Raw genomic sequence first — 24,244 nt, forward strand, 5'->3', positions numbered from 1 at the left:
TTGCAGCTATAGTTATTAGACTTATCCAAGTGGGAGACTGTTGGATAAGGTGTCTAAGTCCATAACTATATTTGGTATGAACTTGACCCGATTTGGTATGGTCCATTTGGGTTGCATGGTATCGGAACAATTTGGATAGACTTTTGTGAGAAGATGATATTGATGGTTTATTAATATATTATAAGTTCTAATATACTAATATGAATTATTTAATTAGTATTGATCAGGAATTAGTTTGGAATTAATTTTGTGATCAAAAGGGATTGATTTGGTAAATAAGTCATTCTTATATGGTGGGCTTATGATCCATAGTTCTACATGATTGGCTAAACCCATGTGGTCACCCATGGATGTTCCATGGTGGTTAAAACCCATGGATCATGAGGAATGTGGAAAGGCATGAGTTACATGGTGTAACCCTAATATGCACACTATATAAAGAAGCCTCATGCTTCTAAAACCGGTACTTAAGTGATTATAGTGGGGGATAGCCAATTTTTGGTGCATATAATCTTCTATCAGGTTATTCCATTTGTTGGTGGTGTTGTGTGAAGCATTTGAGGCATCACATTTGGGGTGCTAGGCTAACAAGGTCTTAAGGAATCCAAGCTACAAGAAAGGTATATCATTCTACTAGTTTTTGTATTACATATACCCCATGATATGCTAGTTAGGATGAAAACCTTGGAAAATGAAAGTTTTCATGTATAGTAGACAAAACATAGAGCCAAGGTTTCTAGGGTTGCGTGCACACCATAGGAGAGTTAGAATGCTCAAAACCCATCAGGTCTTGCTTTGTGCTGAAGGCCAATAGACCCAAAGCGACCTTGATAGACTGAAGGCCAGTGGGGCGTACCATTTAGGCCGAAGGCCTAGAGAACAGTTCAGATAGGATAAAGGACCGGTGTGGCGTACCAGTCATCTTGAAGGTTCTATAAGCATACCAAGTAGAATGTAGGCCGGTTGGGAGTTCCAGTCAGACTGAAGGCTATGTATGCATGTTATTTACTATTACGATTATGATTATGTGATGTGTTGGTATTTTCAGGGAAACTCACTAAGCTTCTGGCTTACAATTTTGGGTTATGTTTTAGGTACCTCAGATGATCTTGGGAAGGAAAAGGCGTGATCGTGCACCTCCTTGAGTTTTCTTTTATGATTTTTGGAAAACTCTGATGTTAAGCATGTTTTGAAAACTATTTGGTAAACAATTATGATTTGTGGAATGGTTTTAAAAGTTTAATTATTTTTTTATGAATTTTATGGATATTACACAGAAGCATCCCAATGTTGCAGATAATGAGCGTGCTTTCTATAAGAAGAAGAATCATTGGAATTCAAATTGTCCTTTACTGTTAAGCAAGGGAAATTAGCAACAACAACAAATCAAATCACCTAATAGAACCTTCATAGCAAAACATACCTTATCGAAAGTCTCAAACACGTCCTTCGTTTTCACATTTTAGGCCAACACAATATGTTGTTGCTACACCTTTAGTTGAGAATGAGACAGATTTTACAACACCATGACCCTTGGATCCCCAAATTATTGAAGAGTTGAGACAGTTCATTGCTGCCAATCCAACTGCAACATCAGCTTCCATGTCTCATTCTGGTTTGCCCTCATCCAACACTTTAGGTATTCCTTCATCCTTTTTGATATTGGATTATGGTGCATCTCATCACATTTCACCACATTTTTCATCTTTTGCTTCGTTATCATCTCGTTCACCTGCCTCTATTATGTCTTCTAACGCTAAACCAATGACAGTAGAGTGTGTTGGTTCTATTGTCACTCATTATATATGTTTAACATATGTTTATTATATTCCTACACTTGCTTTAAATCTTGCTTGGGTTAGTCAGTAGAGTAACTCTGGTTGTTAGGTCTTCTTTTCTGATTCATTCTATTGTGTACATGATATTCGGTCTTAGAGGGTGATTGGGATAGGTCGCAGACTTGGGGAGGTTTATGTTTTGGATCAGCTACATATTGTTGATGTTGCTACATCTAGTTTCGATTTATTGTCTTTTCATTTTAACCCTTCGTCCTTTGTTTTTTATCTTTGGCATTTGCAACACCTGCAGATTTGGGCTAGGCAATAAATTTATTATAAGCCATAATAATGATTTTAAAGAGGGATTATTTAGGATAAATAATCTTAACCAACTTATAGTATATGTGACGAGGATTTCGTACATACAAAGAACGCCCAAATTCGACTTCGAGTGAAGAAGTTATGACCTTCCCGAAGTTTCGCATTCAAAAAGTATGTCATAAATAGTGAGTTGGAGATAGGTTGCTTATTATCATTCGTAATCTAAACAAAAGTCGTAGATATTGTAAAAGTGAATGCGTGCATATAGATATCGTCTAAATCTGACTTCATAAGAGGAAGTTAGGACTTTTAGAAGTTTCAACATAGTAGTATATGGCTAAGAAATCTAAGTAGAACTCGGTTGGTTGTAAGGAAAAGCAATCTAAATGAGAGTTGTAGATCTTGTCAATATGGTTATGTCGATATAAAGACAGTCAAGAACGGATATCATATGAGGAAGTTGTGAATTTCTAACGGACTTTAACAGACTAATTATGTTAAGAATATAGCTTTAAAAATAAAGAGTTGTAGATCTCGTCGAGAGCTTTCCGGGGATATAAAGAACGTCGAAAATGGAGCTGATATGAAGAATATACGATTTTGTGAATTTTTCCGAGAAGCGCCACACGCACGTGGGTTACACAGTGCAAACCTTCTAGAAGGTGGGGTGTGGACCACCATATTTGCGGCACGTTGCAGAAAATGGGAGGAACACCATATCAGGTGTGCACGACATGCACACCAGGCGCGACGCGTAGTTGTGCTATAAATAGGCTTCGACTGATCATTAGTATCCTCACTCCCTCATCTTACTCTCTCACAATTCTCTCAATTTTAGCACATTTCCCTTAGTTTTAGCCTTCGACGAAGCCCTATGATCCCTGAAGAAGTAGTAGCTAGCGAGTAGAAGCTCTGCTAGTTTAATTTCCTAACTTTTATCAGGAAGAACCTCTGTAAGTTAAGCTACACTCTAGTCTTTTCTATGTAACTTATATTTATAGTCATAAGTCATCCTTATGAACCTATAAATATGATTTATCAGTTATTACGTGTCGTTATACTGATTGATCTACTTATGGAAAATGTTGATTGGAGCCTTCTAATAATTTTACAAGTTTCGAAGCATGCTTTGAATCTTGATCACCAAAAAACGTATAAGCCTCTCCAGAGGCCCCCGCCCTCCTAGTCCTATCAATCCTATGCACATAGTCTTCAACTCACGTCGGAAAGTCATAGTTAATCACTACCTTGTTACAACAACAACAAAAAAAACCCCACAAATAACGAATAATTCTTAATGAGAAATCAACCCAATAAGACCAAGAATAAGTTCAAAAAAAATTACTTGGAAAAAATGGATTTGAAAATTTCAAATTTCCCAACTTGATGGTGATTTTTTTAAATATTTAAAAGGTAGGGTTTTCGTTATAAATATTGTAACATCCGGACTTTTGCCAGGTATTATGTAAATTGAATTTTGTTAAATTGTGAGGGGGACTCGGCGAGTTGGAGCTCAGACTCGCCGAGTAGAGACGCGGATTGGACGATGGATCGCGCCTGGACTCGGTGAGTCCAGGATATGGACTCGGCGAGTCTGCGCTGTGTAGTGAAACCCTAAATTTCCGGGTTTGAGACCTATTTAAAGGGCCTTATGGCCGTCATTTGTGCTCACCCAACCCTTAGAGAGAAACCCTTGAGTGCTTGGACGATTTGAGAGAGAAAGGAGCATTTCTTGACCTTGTGTGTGCCATTTAGCAAGAAGGAGGTGATCCTAGGCAAAAGGAAGCAAAGGAGGTTGCTATTTCGTGGATTTGGAGCCTAGATCATCAATCTAGAGGTATGATTTCGGTTTATATTCTGTTTGGTGAAGCATTATGCGATTTAGGGCTTATTATGGTCATTTATGGGATGATTTGATGCCTAATGGTTCCCTCCTTGTGCTGAGGTTTTGGATCTGGATCCATAGAGGTCCAGAGAGCCTCACTCATCAAGCTTTTTGTATGGCAATGGAGTTTATGACCTTATGTTGTAGTATTTGAGTCAAAAACATCATATATGGTCATATAGAGGTTGTATGTGCATCAAGATTGTAACTTTACGTGCTAAATGAGCTTGGAAGGACTGGATCTATGGGTTAATGGACTGGATCTGACCTTATGAGCAAGTTTGAGTCATTGCATGGCACGGACTCGCCGAGTCCGAAGAACAGACTCGGCGAGTAGCATGAATGTTGCCCGACCACACAGTGAGTGGTCTTGCCGAGTTGGGGAGGGTGGACTCAGTGAGTCAGGGGAGAGTCAGAGTGGACAGGTGGACTGAGTCGAACTGGACTCGCCGAGTTGTTCTTGAGACTCGGCGAGTTGAGTCGTGGTGGCCCCACAACTCATGCCAGGTGGAACTCGTCGAGTTGGGTGAATGCTCGACGTGTCAAGGGAGGATTCCAGGGAAATTGGTGTATACGCTCAGACTCGCCGAGTCGCTATAGCGCACTCGCCGAGTCTGGTCAAAGTTGACCGTTGACCGTTGACCAGCGTTGACCTATGTTGACTTGTTATAGTATGGTCAACCCTAGTTGGGAAAGTGTTAATTAGAGATGTATTGTGCTATAGGAGGACTATAGCTCGGCAGATCGAGTGATTAGCGATTTCAGATTTACGACTTACCGAGATACACGAGGTGAGTCTTCTCACTATACTTTACCTTGAGTAGGTAACCAGAGTTATGTGATAGAGTATTTGTATGCTATGTATGTTATGTGTTGTACTGCATTATTTCTATGTGATTTATGCTGTGCATGTTTACAGAGTTAGAACCTGAGGGTTCATAGAGTTTGGGTGCACGGACCCACAGAGTTATAGCCTCGAGTGGCTAATATGTGTTATATGTGGTATCTTGGGGAACTCACTAAGCCTTGTGCTTACAGTGTTTGATGTTATTGTTTCAGGTACTAGTGACGATCGCGGGAAGGCGCCGGCTTGATCCGTACACACACACGCTCGGTGTTTGATATTATGATCTTGGGATTTTGTATTGTCTTGTTTGGGATAATTAAAATGGTTGTTTTTATGAATATCGATGGAATTATGTTTTATAATGGGGGGTGAAAGTGGGTTAGATCTGATCCCACATCGGCTTGGAAGGAGAACGAAACATTTCCTTATAAAGGGGTGTGGATACCTTTCTTATCACAATGCGTTTTAAAGCCGTGAGGGCAGCAGATCCCATAAGAACTTTGCAGTTAAGCGTGCTCGGGCGGGAGTAGTACCGGGATGGGTGACCCCCTCGGAAGTCCTCGTGCCGAGTGGCCCAAAACTGACAATATTGTGATACGTGCTAGAGAGGGGTGTTACAAATATTTTTAGAAATTATGGCCAATTAAGACAACCCAAACTTCTTCTAAAAGTTTAAAATTGGAAATAAGTGAATAACCTAATGTCTTTGATGTCAAATCCACGAGTGGCGACATCGGTGACAACGAGCATCGGGGACCTATCGGAGCGAAAATGGTTTAAAAAAATAATCGCGAAGGGTGTTACAAATATTTTTAGAAATTATGGCCAATTAAGACAACCCAAACTTCTTCTAAAAGTTTAAAATTGGAAATAAGTGAATAACCTAATGTCTTTGATGTCAAATCCACGAGTGGCGACATCGGTGACAACGAGCATCGGGGACCTATCGGAGCGAAAATGATTTAAAAAAATAATCGCGTTCGCCTTGAGATTTGTCTCCGTGAATAGCAGCAGCAGAAAACTGTTGGGTCAAAGTGTGTGCCAGCTGGTCGCACATCTTTTTTGTAGAACAAAAAATTATGATTTTTGCCCTTGTTTCTTGCGATCGAAGTATTTTCTCCAATCATTTGTGTTTCTCCAATGGTGCCAACACCTTAATATGCTACAACCATAGCCATTTCAATTATTTAGAGGATGTCTCTTTTTTCATAATGAGCTTAATGGGTTAAGCTTTTAATCCAGACAACTTTTATGACTTTCTTTTTTACTTTATCTAGACACAATGTATTAACGGGTGAAACCAAAAAATAGGTTTAGTGTATTACGACACTATTAACCACTTACATATTTTCCTTTTTTATTTTTGTCTCACAACTATAATGTTAAAATTGATGAATGCTGTGAAATTTGTTTTTTTTTTTTTGGAAAGTACGGATAAAACAGTAATTTAGTCTCATTCAGACAGTTTATTCAGTCTAAACTGGATAGAATGACTAAAATTTGGCTTAATGTATTAAGACACTAACCCTTAATCTATTTTATGAATATTATGAAGATTTATCCAATCATAAATCACTTTTAAAAAAACAATAAAATATAAAAAAGCATCATTATCTATTCAAATTCAGGCACTTTAGATAGAATGATATAGTTAGTACCCGAGTGATGGCTTTATTGGCAACGAGTTCATCGACGTTTCCAATGTTGACTTGGATAGGTTTGACCAATAAATATGCTAGAATTTTGCGGACCTCTTTTGGCCAGGTGGCAGTGTACATGAGGGTTTGACGGCATGTGGGGACCATGTTGACTATTTTTCATATTTGAGGTTCAAATCCCATGTCTAACATACAATCGGCTTTGTCCAAGTCTAAGTAAGTAACCTAACTTAGGTTTATTCTTCTCATTTCTATAATGCCATTCAATCGTCTAAGTTTCGCAACCACAATGTCTGTCCCACGATATAACTCCCGTAGTTGTGGTCCCTTTGGTGCTCCTCCGTACATACACTAGAAATTCAAATATTTAACAAAGGTTAGCATATGCATCAAAATTAATCACAATCAACTCAATAATAGTGTTTGTTTGATTAGATGGAATGGGTTAGTATTACATTTCATGGTCCCGATTGTTCAACAATTGTTCATTCAATTCCATCACACAAAACAATATGAATGACCATTCCTTCCATCAGATTATTATTTGAAAATTTTGGAAACATATCGTGCATAGTATCTTTGATGATTTCCCAAACTTTATTGCTTCAGCTTGAATCTGGGTATCTAACTCTTTTTTAGGCGACAAAGCCAAAACAGTGGGACCCATTTGGCGATTCTTGTAGAAATATCTAGATCTATAAGATGTAACGATCAATTTGTGAACTTTATACCTCGTAGAAGTCAATAACAAGAAGATAATCTCATATCCAAGATGCTGACAAGCTCCAAGCTCTTCCCACCACCTTCTTCTTATTCAAGAACACCTTCAAAACACTCCAATTATCTCAAACTGCACTCTTCTCACTTTGGGTTTTCTTGGGGTCAATTTTCATAGAATGATGATAATGAAGTAATGAGAAATGAGGCTATAATTGTGATTAAATGTGTACCAAACCCTAAAAATTTGGGTTTGTACATTCTTCATGTACGCCCTGCATATGAGGTGTACGCCCAACGTACTAGGGTGTGCCCTAGTATGCCTAGCGTACACAATGTACGCTTGGTGTATGAATCCAGTTCAAAATTACTATATTGTAACTATGGGCCATCTATCAACCTTTCTCAAGCCCAATGGTCAAAAATGAAATATTATTTAAACAAACGATTGGAATTGAAATTACCTTGACATCAGGATGTTACATTACTGTTTTAGGTACTCTAAAGGATCATGGAAAAGCGAAGGCGTGATCGTACACATCTTCTTGTTATTATGACATTAGATCTTGGGATACTCTAATTTTGAATAATACTTTTGAAACATTGGTTTTTATAAACAATTTATGGAAGAAATGGGTTGTTTTGAAAAGTTAAAATTTATTGTGATTTTTGGATGTTACAAGTTGGTATCAGAGCCCTGGTTTCACTTATTTGGATGAACATTCGTGTGAATACAGACTCAAATTACAAATCTGTGAAAGTTTTCAAATTATTTTAAAATTAAATTCAAATTATTCTCAAAAGTAACCTTGGAAGTATGAGATGTGTACGATCAGCCGGAGCAACAAAGTTTACCCCAATTTACCACACTATTACTTGTTTACGATGATTATGGAAGAACTGCATGCTAGTGATAGGCTAGGGATCTTCAAGAATTACATAATAGAATTGTCTTATGAATGATGTCTGATAACCTAGGAGGACTACATATATACTAGATCAAATTGAAATCATTAATGTAGTTGCTTAGTGTGTTCAGTATAGTTATACATGTTTTAGATTCCATAACCTGAGAATGTTTGATTTAGCTTTACTTCCTATTCTTATATGATTAAGGTCTTAAAGTAGATTCAAGTATTTGACGGCCTATGGGATCCATCATTATGTATGATTAGCATGCATGAGTGGCTATAGGATTGATGGAAGTTTCATGATTGGGTACAATTCATACTATCTTAGCAATAAGAATGATTAGTCGCTCTTGATAGAGCAAGTATAGGATGAGGGTGTATCCTAGATGCTTGGGCCTAGAGGTCGGGAATTCTAAATGAGGATCTGCCTGATTTTAATGTGTCTTAGTGGTAGTCGACTCCACTGCTCGAATGTTGCTTGCTTTTGTGCTTTGTGGGACTCATATTGATGTGAGTCAAATATAAAATAAATACATTAAATTACATTCTATGATGGTTAAATAATCTTAGCGTGAAGGATTTCATCCTATTACACAGTTCTCATTTGAATCTAACCGTTTTAGGGTTGAGCTCTTTAGTAGAAAGATTATTTAAGCTTTGTTGCATGTAATTATATTCATGAAGTGGTTAGGTAACATTAGTAAGGGTTTTTCAGAAGTTGATAGCAGGGGAGGTGGGGAATCCCAGGAGAGTCTAGGAAATATTTTAGCACGGTTGCTATGTTGTTGAGCATGTATTGGGAGTATTATTATGAGTAAGTGACTTAGAGGACACGAGATGATTCTTGAGGAAAGTATAGATATGTGTGGAAGGTAGTATTGGGTCGTACTACTAGAAGCACATGATCCATACTCGAATCGAGAATTTTTGTTTGGGGGATTCTAAAGAGTTGGTTGGGGAAGATAGCATGGTTTAATACCATGATTCATGGTAGTAGTTCCATATCTGTCAATCTTTTGGTTATGGTTGCTTAGTCATGAGGATGGGTCTGGTAATTGTTTTGGGCCTTAGGGATGATATTAGTTGGGTTTGATTGGTGCAGACCTAGATGAGTTTCCTAGTTTTAAGGTCTCGAGGTTGTGCATTTGAGTCGTGAGACTAAAGAAGAAACACTTTTTATGATCATCTTGAGGATTGCAGCTGGAAGCTAAGTGGTTGACAGATGGATTGTGATGTCACTATTTATGGTGAGGATTATGTCTTGACAGTTTTCCGAGAAAGAGTGAGTAGGCTTGTGACTTTTAGAGTTGGGGATGTAAACCGAGCATGGGGGCTAGTTGGTTGCGGTGTTTGGTGGCAGTTTGTCAGTACAGAAATGTGCAGGAGGATTGATGTGATATATGTGCTTAGTGATGCGATCAAGGGTCTATTTTCCTTGGATATAGGCATGTCAGGTATCGGATTGACTTTTGGGATTGCAGGAAATGAGAGTATGTTTTGGAGAGTAAGTTGGTGTTTTTCTTATGCATTTGCATGAAATCCTTAATGTTAAGGGTAGTTATGATCGGAAAATTTTCTGAGGTCTTCATATGAAATTCAAAATCTCTTAGGGTTTGCTTAGTCCTTATTTGGAAGATCATCTTGCGTGTGTTATGCATTCCAAGAGTCAGGGAAGGTTTGTACCTGGTTGAGCTGGTTTGAGATGTGGTTTGGTTACAACACCAGTAAGTGGTAATTTAAACCCTTAGTAGGGGAGAGTTATGTATTCTGCTTGGAGGATCAATGATCTGTTCGAGTTTGTGGTGTCGGAAGAATGGTTCATATGGATCTACGATGCAGGTATGTAGGACGTTAGATCTACGTGGAATCTAATTTTTGACATGTCGTGCTGGTAGGGTTGGTATTTGGATGGATCCGACTAGAGTCTTAGCAACATTTTTGGATAACCTTAAAAGTTTTATCGAGATAATTACATTTTGATGGGGTGTATTCAGTCTTAATCAAGGTATGGGATCTTTTTTTGATCGTTCATGAGGTTGCCTTTCTGTTAATGACCGAGGTTCACCATTTCATTAGAACTTTGGTATTTCACCCCTTTTGGGTATGGTTATGGGTTCCCTAAGGGTGTATATTGTGGTAAGTTCATTAGATATTGTCGTTAGGGGTGTATGTGGGTTGGACAAGATAGTAATGAAGCACTTGGTTCGAATTATATACATGGTTCTTAATTGGGTTATATCCTTTGAATTGTAACAAGAGTGTGACCGTCTATCACATTCTTGGGTCGTGTGCGACCATGTTTTTCGTCGAATTTTGCATTGGTAGCAACTTTTACTATGAAAGCAATTGTGTGTGGTAAAAGAGTATCACTCGTCCATCAGAAAGTCTCTTGCAGAGTGTTTTCATTATAAATCTTGTTTGTTCGTGAGTTGTTTTTAGGGATTGGTTACCAAGGTTGGGTATCAGTTATCAAGTCTCGAATTGTGAAGTTCATTGTGAATGTCTCGAGTGATTTGCAAGGTGTGGGTACACCTAAGCTAATAAAGGTTGGATGCAATGTGAAAATTCTTGGAATGATCATCTTTTCTCAAAGGAGTAGTGGTTGGTAATGGCCTGTTAGGGAGTCAAGGGTTTATTTATGGTTTTTGGTACATCTTATGGATTTGGAATTGGTTGAAATTCATGATCGATGTGTTTTGAGTACTTCATTCCACATGTTTGGTGGTGTTCTTAGTCAAGGACAAAGGGTGGGTTCATCGAATGGATTAATATAAGTACTGGAATTTTGGTTCTGAAGTTTAGATCTGATGGGTTCCCGGTCTTGGGAAGCATATTGATAGAGTTGGTTCGGTGATTGTAGTTCTGAGAGTCCTCGTCTCTGTAGTTCTCACTAGAAGTTTGGTCTTATAGCTAGGAATTCATAGAATATGTTGGTGTTATACATGCTTCTTTGCAACTGTTATATAGATGAGACTCACGTTGGGAGTTGCCTTGTTTTTGAATGAAGGTTTCAACAATAGTAAATAGTCAGGGGTTCTATTTTCCAGTTGGTTCTTGTCGTAATGGTGTACTTATGTGTGCGATTATCATGATGACGATTAGCTAAGGAGGTTTAGAGCTGATCAAATCTATGGGTTTTTGGCTAGGGGTTCCATCGTGAAGCCAACATGACAGCTGATTTCGAGGACAAAATCTAATGTAAGTGGGCGGATGATTGTAACATCATGTTTCCTTCCATTTCTGAGCCATAGACCGGAAGTCGATTATGTAAGGATTTTGGCCTTAAAGGAGGCAATGCTTATTCATTGTGGAAGGAGGTAATGATAGTTAAGAGATTTTACCCTTGAGTTGTGTTTTGGGCCGAAGGGTTAAAAGGGAAAAGTTATAGGCCGGTTTCTTGCATGAAATATGGATTTTTTTCGAGACGTTTTTAGTCCAATATATTTAGATAGTATTGTATATCTCTTGAACACCTTTCCATGGATATAAAGAACGTCAAAAACGGTGTTGGAACGAAGAAGTTACGACTGTTTGCAGTTAGGGCGATTTTTAGGTTAGCTGCATACGTTGAGCGTACAGGGAGTACGTTGGTCTTACACGATTAGTGCCCAAACCATATTTTCATGGGTTGAGCCCTATTTAAGCTCCTTAACTCCCTAAAACCATTCCATTCTTAGCCTCTACCTCTCCAACACCCTTTTTGAAACCCTAACCCTAGATTAAGCCTTGTGAGCAAAAAGATTTTTTTTAAGTGATTTGGAGTGTTCTTAGTGCACCTTGGTGGAGAAGGAACTCATTGAAGAAGAATAGGTTGATTTGGAGATAGTAGATATAGACCTTGATCTTTCTTCTAGAGGTATAAAGTTTGAATCTTGATGATGAGATTGTTAGATCTAACTAGTTTTGGGTGTCATAGCTTTTGTTCACTTTAAGTTCATAAAGTTTAGATCCTGAAAGTTTGTGACCTTGTTATGGATAAAGTTGGAAACTTTATCCATCTAAACATCATTTTGATTTAGATCTGAAGGTTAGAGACTTGAACTTAATGGATTAAGTTGAAAAATATGCATTTTTGAGTCCTTTTGAGACTTACAGACTAGATCTTGTTTGTTGGGACCATTCTAATGGGTAAAGTTGGAAACTTTATCCATTATGAAGCTATTATGAACAATAAAAATATGATCTCGAGTTTTGTATGTAACCCATGCGTGTGTTAGATGGTCTTATTGGGTTAAGAACATAGGCTTATGTACATTAAGCACTTAATACCCATGCAAAGTCATAAATTTGGAAACTTTATGAGTTAGGATCATTTTGGGCTTGGATCTGAGTTTTGGATGGAAGGGATTAATGGAATATGCTCTTAATGAAGTTTTGGGACTCAGCAGCATACATTGGGTGTACCTGGGGGTACGTTGCGCGTACACGGACAACGCCCCGCTTTTAAGTCAACATCAGAGTATGTTGGGAGTAGTCTCTTGGTACGCAATGTGTACTCCGCTCGGAAGGGATATTAACTTTTGGGACCTTGATTGTTGACGTTAACTTTAACCAGGGTTGACCAAGTTTGACTTAAGGGTATTTTGCGTATTTCGAGCTATAGTTAAGCCTTGGTCTCTATCTGTTGAATAGGTGACTTATAGAGTCGACTGTCAGAGCAGAGATTCATTCAGATTGTTTTCACGCTGAGAAGTGAGTTTTCCTCATCTGTTAGATTTGTATGACTACCTATATCTAGTAGTTGTTGACTTTTATGGTGTGTGTTGATATGCCATGGTTTGTTGGGTTGAGGCAATCCTACTTTGTGCTGAAGGCCAAGATACTCAGGGCGGTTCAGATAGAATGAAGGCGTATTAGGCAGTCCAGTCAGGCCGAAGGCCCGGAGAGTAGTCCAGATATGTTGTAGGCCCGGTACGATGGTTCAGTCATGCTAAAGGCTCTGAGAGCGGTCCAAATAGTTTGTAGGCCTGCGATGTGGTCCATTTATGTTGAACGCTCATGTATACATGTTATTGTTGTTATGACGTACCATGGTACTTTAGGAGGAAACTCACTAGGCTTTGCTCTTACGGTTTCAGCTTATTGTTTCAGGTACTCCAAAGGATCGTGGGAAAGCGAAAGCGTGATTGTGCACATCTTCTTGTTTTCGTGACACTGGATCTTGGGATACTCTGATTTTGAATAATATTTTTGAAAGATTGGTTTTGTAAACAATCTATGGAAGAAATGGGTTGTTTTGAAAAGTTAAAATTTATTGAGATTTTTGGATGCTACAGATTACTTCGCTTGGTTTTTGACCAAGTAATCATGATTCGGCTCTATTTGTTCATTGTATGAGTGCAGGTTAGATTATTCTTTCCTTATATGTGGATGACATGATTATTATTAGTGATGATCATGATGGTATAGAGTTTTTAAAGCGCGGCTTTGCTCACCTCTTTGCTAAGAAAGACTTAGGCTTGTTGCGTTATTTTTGGGGAATGAAGTTGCTCAATCTCCAAATGGTTATCTTTTATCTCAAACGAAGTATACTTCAGATTTCTTTGGATGAGCATGACTCATAGATAATCGGACAATTGATATGCCTATAGAGAGTAATGCAAAGTATTCTCCAAGTGATGGTATCCCCTTATCCGATCCAAACCTTTATTGTACCATTATAGGGAGCTTGGTTTACCTCAATGTCACTAGAACGCATATTGATCATGCAGTTCATGTGGTTAGCCAGTTTGCCACTTCTCATTCTACTATGCATTGGGCAGCTGTTCTTTGTATTTTGACATATCTTCATGGTACTCAGTTCCGCATTCTTGTATTTCCATCTACATCTTGTCTTGAGTTATGTGCTTATAGTGATCCTAATTGGCATAGTGACATTTATGATCGTAAGTCCACTACTGGGTATTGTGTTTTCCTTGGAGATTCGTTGATATCATGGAATAGTAAGAAACAAGATGTTGTCTCTCGTTCTTCTACATGATCTGAGTATCGAACCATGGCTACTGCCACTTGTGAGATTGTTTGGTTGAGATGGCTTCTTTTAGATATGGACATTCACATCTTTCAGCCTCCTCCTTTGTATTGAGATAACGAGAGTGCAATAATGATTCCAAAAATTCAGTGTTTCATGCACGCACAAAACACATTGATATTGATTGTCATTTCACACGTCGTCATCACTATAAGGACAATATCTCCCTTCTTTATGTTTCTTCCTCTTTGCAGATTGATGATATTCTTACAAAACCATTGACTGCTCCTCAATTTCATTTTCTGTCTGACAAACTCGCAATGCTTATTGTTGTTGCATTGTGAGTTTGAGGGGGGTGTTAGCCTAATAAAAGTTTGGACTTTATCTTGTATTGGGTTTATGTTTGGCCTTTTAGCTAAGAAATCCTAATTAGCCACTTTATATATTTCATTGTATTTGTATTTCTCTTTGATAAATAATACGAAACTCTAACCATTATATATCTTTCACTTGTTAGTTTACATGGTAACAGAGTTCGGTTGTTACTTTACAATATATATATATATATATATATATATATATATATATATATATATATATATATATATATATATATATCACTGTTGTAAAAATCCTGACTAGGTCTACATTAATCCCTAGGCGCTACTCGACCGATTAGAGGGCGCCTAGCGATTAATCTCTACATACATAATGAGTGAAACATTATAAAACGATGAAATTTTAACATTTTGAAGAAGTTTTATTTAGATGGAAACTATTTGAGGCATGATTAGTGTTGTATTAATCATATTAACCTATTTTGTTATCTTATTAGTGCTATTTACGAACCTTGATATTATATTAATCATATTTAATTTTTTAAAATTTAATAAATTAACAATTAATGGTCCCCGATTAATCTCTTGACTCCAGTCCACAGACTAGCTAACGTCGAGCGTTTTTACAACCTTGATATATATATATATATATATATATATATATATATATATATATATATATATATATATATATATATATTATATATATATATACATATCTTTCACTTGTTAGTTTACATTGTAACAGAGTTCGTTTTCCACTTGTTACTTTACAATATATATATAAGGGGATAATGACTTAGGAGGGTAATTAGGTTTTCAGTTTGTCCGTATTAGGTCACTAAGGTTTTTTTTGTGCGTATTAGATCAATATGGCTGTTATTAGCGTTTAGAAATAGTCATTTTACAGGTTTTAACCAGTACAAATGACTATTTGTAAACGGTAATAACAACCATATTGGTCTAATACGCACAAAAAAAACCTTAATGGCCTAATACGGACAAACTGGAAACCTAATTACCCTCCTAAGTCATTAACCCTAATTTTAAAGACGTTGAGAATATATGACCATGAACAGTAAACTATTTCATTTAGAACTCGCCTCGTCCTATATAACATGCTACTCCTCTATATGGCGAAACTCTTCATCTATATTCATCCCTTTGGGGACATCCGATAAAACTGGAACGATACAGAGAAGATTAGCATGGCCCCTGCACAAGAATGACACGTACAAATCAAAAAATGGTCCAAAAAAAAATTAAACCCTTCTTCGTTTTCTCTGGAACCATAATTCCCTTTTCAAATGCTAATAAAGTTTAATTGCAATTCTTACGTTTCAGTAGTTCATCTACTGAAGTCATGATCAGACAACATGTGGATTCCATGGTCAGATTGATCGTCTTGTTGATGTCTTCAACCATTTGTCGCAAGTAAGGATGATCTTTCTTTCTATAAAGTCTCCTTTAAGTTTTTTACTTTTCTTGTCATTAAGTTTCATGCTTTATAAACTTCCATTTATGTGTTCTATATATTCTATATGTGTTTGTTTATGTGCTGATTTTTTATTCATTTTGCAACTTCAGTTTTTTAGTTCATATTGTGGTTTTGTTTTTATAAAATAATTGATAATATGCATCCTATGCAAGCCCATGTTCGTTTTACATTTCCATGCATTATCAAATGTAGACATTGATGGGAGGTATCAAAGTGAGATTGTTTGTACATATGGATGTGTTCATGTAAACGTTTAAATGACAAAAAAGAAGTTATTGATAAAATGTTGCATATTTATGTAATGAAGATCATCAATCATATGAGTTTTTGGACTTAGAAGTTCTGGAAGGTTTGTGAGATAAGTTTAAATGGAAGCAACTATTTTCAGTCAAACAAGTCAGTCACATTGATTAGTAAGCATGTTTTCTAAATAATTAGGGTTAATGACTTAGGAGGGTAATCAGGTTTCCAGTTTGTCTGTATTAGGTCACCAAAGTTTTTTTTGTGCGTATTAGACCAATAACCGTTTACAAAGAGTCCTTTTATCGGTTTTAACTGGTAAAAAAGACTATTTCTAAACGGTAATAACAACCATATTGGTCTAATACGCACAAAAAAAAAAAACTTAGTGACCTAATACGGACAAACTGAAAACCTTATTATCCTCCTAAGTCATTATCCCTATATATAAAACCTGTTAACGAAATTCCGAATTGAAATATTGAATAATGTAAAGAAAATTATATATATATATATATATATATATATATATATATATATATATATATATATATATATATATATATATATATATATATATATATATATAATTTTCTTTACATTATTCAATATTTCAATTCGGAATTTCTTTAAGACGTTTGTTAAATTTCTTAGGATGTGTAGATGTGCATGTGATTATGTGACCCACACTAATGTCTCATAATTAAAGAATTATTTAAGAGTCTTTTTTTCTAAGAAAGCCATACAAAAATGATTTCTTAATTAGTGTCAGGAAGCTGGTACACATGTACAATTGATGTTGTCATCTTCAACTCAATTATGCTTTTTTCGTCACTCCAACTCCTTCAAATGTCGACATTCCCAACTCATTTCTTAATCTACACATGTCCAATTTACCCTTTTGGTAAAAAAATTTCTCCTATAGTTAAAAAAATAAAAAAATAAAAAGCTAAACATATTCTAATTTAACTAAGAGTAAATTACAAATTGGTCCTGGACAATTTAATTGACTTAACTAAATAGTAAAATATTATATGTTTTTTTTGTTGAATATATATATATATATATATATATATATATATATATATATATATATATATATATATATATATATATATATATATATATATATATATATATATATATATATATATAATTTCTTAAAATTTTATATTTGTCTAAATCTTTTTTTTTAATATTTTATAATCACTTTGAATCATTAATTTTATCAGTTTACTATTACAACTTCCTTTTTATAAAATTAAGTTCAAAATATCATGTATATATTTCATAAAAATTTTAAATATCATATTTATCTAATCTTTTAATCAACATTTTATCCTTAATATTTATTTATAGTATATGAATGAATAAAAGACATGAAATTAAGTCTCATTCGATAAAATAATGAAGATAAAATCCAGCATTCAATTTTTCACAAGGCAATTTAATAGGAAAAGAAATTGACAATGTAACCACATTATAAATCTTGTATCTTTATTTACCAAAACCATTGTATAGGAATTGTTTCATCAAAGGTAAAAAAACATATTACAATCCATCATAATCTTAAAAGCGAATTGTATAACTAGCAAAAAAATAGCATTTAAAAAAAACTAACTATAAGAAACATTTGTATTTTCTTTTTGAGGTTGTGGTTTCATTTGGATGTATCCAGTAGTGAAATTATCTATAAACATCGAAATATTTGTAAAGGGAGAAATACCTAATGAAATCATTGATGAAATCACTACTATCGATGATGATGACAACGATTATCGGCGACAACTACGACATATGAAATCGCCACTACCGACCGTTCCCTCGTGTCATTCGTTTTCGGTTTGTGTTTCGGAATTCAGATATCATATATTCCTAAACTATAAAAGAGGGGTATTATGGGTATTTCAATTTTTATAATTATAATCATTTTAAATTACAACAATGATTATAAAAATGCTTAAAATATTTAAAAAAAAAAGATTTAAGCAAATATAATATTTTAGAAATTTATTTAGGGCAGAGATATTTTTATATATTAGACTAAACAAATATGATATTTTGTTTTTGTTGCAGATTTGGTCGATATGCTATACCAAAAAAAACACAAATTTGGTCCAATTTAAAACCTTCATTTCATTGTCACAAGGATTAAATACACAACAAAATGCAAATTTAAGGACAATTTTGGGATACTTTGAAAAGTTAGACCAAACTTGTGATTTTGACTAAATAATGAGGACCAAATTTGAAATTTACTCTTTAATTAAAATCCAGTCACTATGTAAATTATCTATTTATTATATATATAGGGTAGAGATGCAGTGAAGTTAAAAGAAAGAATGGGTAGATTTTGGGAAGCATTATCATTGTTTGCAAGTGTGATTTTGAGGAAGAGCATCCAAATGCTTGAAGACATTGGCATTTTCTCAATTCTACATTCGTTGCTAAGTATTTACAACATCTGTTTCCATCGACCAAATCCCAATGTCATCGTAATTGCAAATCCCAACTTTGTTGGTTCGGTCTGATAAGTGATTGAAAATTTTCTTTTACATATGGTTAGGGTTTCCATGTAGTTCATAAAAGTAACACATGGTTTTGCAATTGTACTGATTTTAATAAACATTTACGCATGATAGCTATGAATCTATGATTATTGATTTAACTGGTGTGCATACCTGTGTTGTGTAGCATGTAGATCTACGCTCAAAATGTGGGTAAGCTAGTTTCTTGTATGCAATAAACTCGACTACTTTATGATTCATTTAGCTTCATTTGTTCAGTTCTATTTTTTTATCTATAGCCTATAAATCTGAGTTTTAATCTTATTTATATGTACTCTTTAATTACTGATTAAGCCTTGATCCAATTTTTATGTCGCCATGAAGTGAATGGATAAGGAAGAAGTGTTGCACTCAATACAACAATGCTTTATCTTTACTGCTTGAATCACTTACACTGATTTAACCACTTACAGTCTCAATAAATAATTGGACTTAATGCAACTAACCTATTCAAAGATGTATAGAAGTGGAGATTGTAAGTGGTAATCTTCTTAAATGTTTTGACCTTCGAAATAAAGTGTGGCAGTCTCTGGACTTCGTATAACAGGAGTTGGTGAGAATGAATTCAAGAAGGCTTGTAAAATTGACCATCCATTTTCACTTTGTGGTTGTTTGACCAAAATGTTATCTTTTATAAACTATTACTTTTTATTAAAACGATTTCACGTTTATAAAATATCTCCACTTTTATAAATCATGGACTACTTACTTAAAGAGTCAGTTCAACATACTATTATGACAAAAGAAAAAAAAACACCACAATGCTTTTGATAATTTTTCTTCATATGTATATTGCGGCACATAATTCAATGCACAACGCCACAAATTTCTAGTTAATTTTTAGGGATTCTTGGTAAATTATGTTGAATGTTGAATTGAATGGTTCCAACTTTAATGGTTAAGAGAATATAAGATTATCAAGAAAATCGATCGAATTCAATGGGTACACTATTGTCGGTAGTAAAAGGTAGACGAATATATTATTTTTAATTGTCTCTCTATATCTAATTAAGTTTATTAAAAATGTTCGAATTGAAATAATTAGAGAAGGTAAAGATGTCTAAGGTTGCACCAGTTTCAATAAGATTTCTAAAATAATTTTAAAAAATCCCTTAAGGTTTGAGATGTATTCGAATGCTATGTATAATGCAAAGGATATATATATATATATATATATATATATATATATATATATATATATATATATATATATATATATATATATATATATATATATATATATATATATATATATATAAAAGAAGTGAAAAGCTATATACACAAATAAAATGATATACATCACCCAATCATTTCATTTCATATTTGATATGGTTAGATGCAATTTTGAGAATGTTTATAGCTAGCAACTCCTTAGTGGTGGTGGACTGACACTAAGCTTGGATCTAAATTCAAATAGGGTTCATGGAAGGCTATTTGTTAAAATGTGGGCCAAATGAAGAGTTGTAAGAACAAATCGAGTATATAGACGATCAGATGAGACAAGGTCTCGAGTGAAATGATAATCAATATCGATGTGCTTTGCAAGTTTATAAGAGACTGTATTTTGACTCAAGAAAACATCGCTTTGGTTGTCACAAAGTAGAGTCAGCCGAACATGGGATAATGCATGAAACTCGCATGGAAGATGTGTGATACATGCACTTTTCGACAATCATGTTTTCCATTACTAATATTCAGATTAACATCATAAGCGAGGCAAATTAGGATTCTTTTTGGCACTCTAAGAAACTAATTTTCCACATAGAAATATAGAATACCCATAAGTGTATCATATAGTTTCAACACAACATACCTAATCAGCATCCAAGCACCCAACAACAGAAGATGTGTCAGGGTAATTAAAAGGCAGCCTAGGAAACATCAGGTCACGAGGAGTACTGATCTAATGCTCAAGACCACCAAGATGATACAAAAGGTGTGTGACAGGTTGCGGGTTGTGCAAAGTCGACATAAGAGTTATGCCGACCGACGTCATTCAGATATCGAGTTCCAGGTGGCGAATTTGGTATTGTTGATGGTGTTACCTTAGAATGGTGTCATCCTGTTTTGGAAACGGGGGAAGTTAGGTCCCTGGTTTACCAGTCCTTTCAGAATTATCGCCTGGGTGGGCAAGGTTGCATATCTTTTGGAGTTTCCTGATGAGATCATTCATATACACAATAATTTCCATGTCTCTCAGTTACGAAAGTTGTTAGCCAATGGTTCTGTAGTGATTCCTTTGGGTGACATTCAAAACAATGAGTGCCTGAATTATGTTGAGAGATCAATTGTGATTCTCACTGAAGGGGTTCTGAGTGGATATGGGAGCAAAAGGACGAGATGAAAGAGCATTACCCTGACTTATTTACGGAGGCGGACATCGAGGACAAAGTCTGATTCTAATGAGGGTGAGTTGTAACATCCGGATCCCAAGGTACTTTACATTTTGCAAATTTGGCATTTTTAGGATTGCCACGATGTGGTTGGAAGGCACCACAACGTGGAAAGTCTAGTTTAGCCACATCTTTCACTTAAGTCGCCACATCGTGGTAGTATAGGCCCCGACTTGGCAACTGGCAAAAGAGAAACCCTATTTTCCAGGTTTTTCTCCATATTTAAAGGAATGAGGATGCTAGGGTTTTCTCATTCTCAGCCTCCATCAAACATGTGAAACCTTAAATCTCTCTGTAACAACAGCAAAATTCAGGTCAAAATTTAAAATTTTATAAAACCGTAATTAAGTATACTAAGTGGTAGATATTGTAACAAGGTTTTCATACATATAAAGAACACTAAAATCCGAGTTATAACGAAGAAGTTATGACCATTCTAAGTTTCCCAACAAAAACCGGCAATACGAAGTTACATAAAAACGCAAAGTTTCAACAAAACACTTTTTGACCTTAGGTGTCTAAATGAAAGTCATAGATATCGTCAAACCGTAACCGTACATAAAAAGAACGTCCGAATCTGACTTCGTATGAGGAAGTTGTGATTTTTCTAAGTTACATATATATCAGTAGACAGCTAAAAACTCGAAATAGAGATCGAGAGACTTTTGGCCAAAACAAACTAAATGAGAATCAAAGGGATCAACAATTCTAGCGCAACGGTAAAAAGTCTGACGAAAACGGACGTCGGATGAAGAAGTTATGGAACTTTAACGGACTTTTCCTGTCCCGACCTATTAAAAATATAATATTAAAAATAAATTCAAAACTAGCCGACGGAGTCTAAACGAAAGTTGTAGATCGTAGTCTCACCTTCGCGTGGATATAAAGAACGTCGAAAACGGAGTTCGTATGAGAAAGATATGAATTTTTGAAGTTTGTTAATTAATTTAAATATAAATTAAATTAAATCCCGGTATTATCCGAAGGAGGAGTCACCGGTCCGACCCCTCGTACGCCCAGCGTACCGTCGTACGCCCAGCATACTCGGATGCTAGGCTCCGGTTCGTCCACGTCGCTCCAATGTTTCGACCGAGGATGCGCTCATGCATGACGCATGAGTACGCAGCGCGTACTCTAAGTACGCCCCGCGTAACGCAACCCCCTCAGACCCCTATAAATAGCATGCGAGGGTGCCGGCCAAAATTGCTAATTTCCTTCCTTTCTCGCATCGAAGCTCTGCGTTTCAACCCTCGGAATCATCCCAAAGGCCCGGTTTTCATATCCTAGGTGGGAAGAAAGTTTTACACTCCCGAGACTCCCGAGATTTCCCGAGAATCTCGAGAGATCCGCTTTCTCGAGTAGAAGTTCTGCTCGGTTTTCGTCACGCTTTCTTCAATCAATCAAGTGAGTTCATACCCCTTTCAAACACACTTTAAATACATTTTTAAATGCTTTTATACTCTTTTAGGGGGGAATACAAGTAAACATACGGTTATTATCGTGTATTTTATAAAGTTTCACTTCACTTGTGTTATCAAATAAACCACTTGGAACTCATTACTATTATGGAAAACTCTTGTCATACTTTGTGTGCATTAGACTTATACGAAGTATATAATGGTCTTTCATTGTTAAATCTTTTTATACATTCTAAAAACTTATGATTTTGCTTTATCAAACATTGTGAAAAGGGATAAACTTTGCATACAAAACTATCACTTTAATATCAACTTAGTTGAGAATCCATGAGCCGTGTACATCTTCAAACGTTACTTTTCTTTATTAGAAAGTACTGCAGTAAGTCCTGTTTATAACCAGAATCTCCCGCGACGAGAACGTGTCAAATGTGTATAGATCTATACGGGAAGTCATGATCCCGCGCCCTGACTGTTAGCTACAGTCCGTCTTTTGGGGTGACAGTTGTCATAGCACTGCGACGCCTGAAGAACGTCGTTACAGGCATATTATGTTTAGTATGGTTATAAAACTCATCAGATATACAATTATTATGATATTCAGTTTTGATGAACGAGTAGCTATTAAAACTATTCTTTATCCAACCGGTTCGATCTTCGCGTAGTTTTATTATATATAAAACTATGACCCAACTTACGAGAAACGTCGGTTTCTTGCAATTTTCGGTCTTAGAGACTACCATTTTGTGTGAGGAAAATAAGGGTTTTTCCTGCATACAAACCAAACAACTAATAGGAAAATAAGGGATTTTCCCGGTGCAATCATTTACAACTTATAACACGAATATTTATATGCATTACATATTTTTATAAGAATATAAGGGTTTTTCTTGGAAAACACAACAATTCGTATTTCAACCATTAGAGAAAATATGGGATTTTCTGGATCTAATGCATTCATTTTCAACACAACAAATCACAACTCTTTACATTTTGAAAGGCTACGTTTTCTGGAAAACATATACCCATTTTGGAATGACATCCAATTTTTCTAAACTACTTATGGACTCACCAACTTAATTGTTGACACTTTTTCTTTGAAATAACTTGTATTCTCAGGGAATCGCTAAGCAGGTTTGGGGAATCAACTTTTGGGATTAACGCACTGGCGTTAATTACTTCTTTTGAATGATGTTTATGTATTTATCTTTTGAACATGTAATGAATACAACTATGTAAACATCTTGGAAACTTTAATATATATGGTGGTGTGTACTTTCCTTTCTATGAACTGTTATGATACTGAATATGACGTCCTCCGCCCCCGAACGTTTCCGCCGTTCTGGTTTAGGGGTGTGACAGATTGGTATCAGAGCATTGTTTATAGGGAATTAAGTATATCAAAACCATTTCTTTTTGATATAAAACTATAAACTCAACTGGGCAAAAACACTCTGAGTAAGAGTCATACTTTTAAAAATTAAATTTTATTTAGTTTTTGTAAAGTAGGCATGCATTCATTTCATATCAATAACATGCTCAGTATCATAATTAAAACAACATTGAAGTATTATATATCAGTTGTGCAGTGCAGGTATGCCTTGGGACATGTAATCGGAACTGGGAAGGATATAGCCTGATCAACTATATTTGTCCAAGAGCCGACTAAACATATGCCAAGGAGTGTCTATAATGGACAACAAAT

General features: G+C 35.6%; 1 non-coding gene across 1 annotated transcript; it reads left to right on the top strand.

Annotated features, from left to right (window-relative positions):
• Positions 1–15,584: 15,584 nt before the first annotated feature.
• LOC145013767 (U6 spliceosomal RNA) lies at positions 15,585–15,687 on the top strand. Its single transcript, XR_013665286.1, has one exon. It is a non-coding gene; the product is annotated as a U6 spliceosomal RNA (small nuclear RNA).
• The last annotated feature ends 8,557 nt before the right edge of the window (positions 15,688–24,244 follow it).

Source organism: Lactuca saligna, chromosome 8 (genome assembly GCF_052625555.1).
Source record: "Lactuca saligna cultivar CGN05327 chromosome 8, ASM5262555v1, whole genome shotgun sequence".
In the NCBI taxonomy this organism is placed as follows: domain Eukaryota; kingdom Viridiplantae; phylum Streptophyta; class Magnoliopsida; order Asterales; family Asteraceae; genus Lactuca; species Lactuca saligna.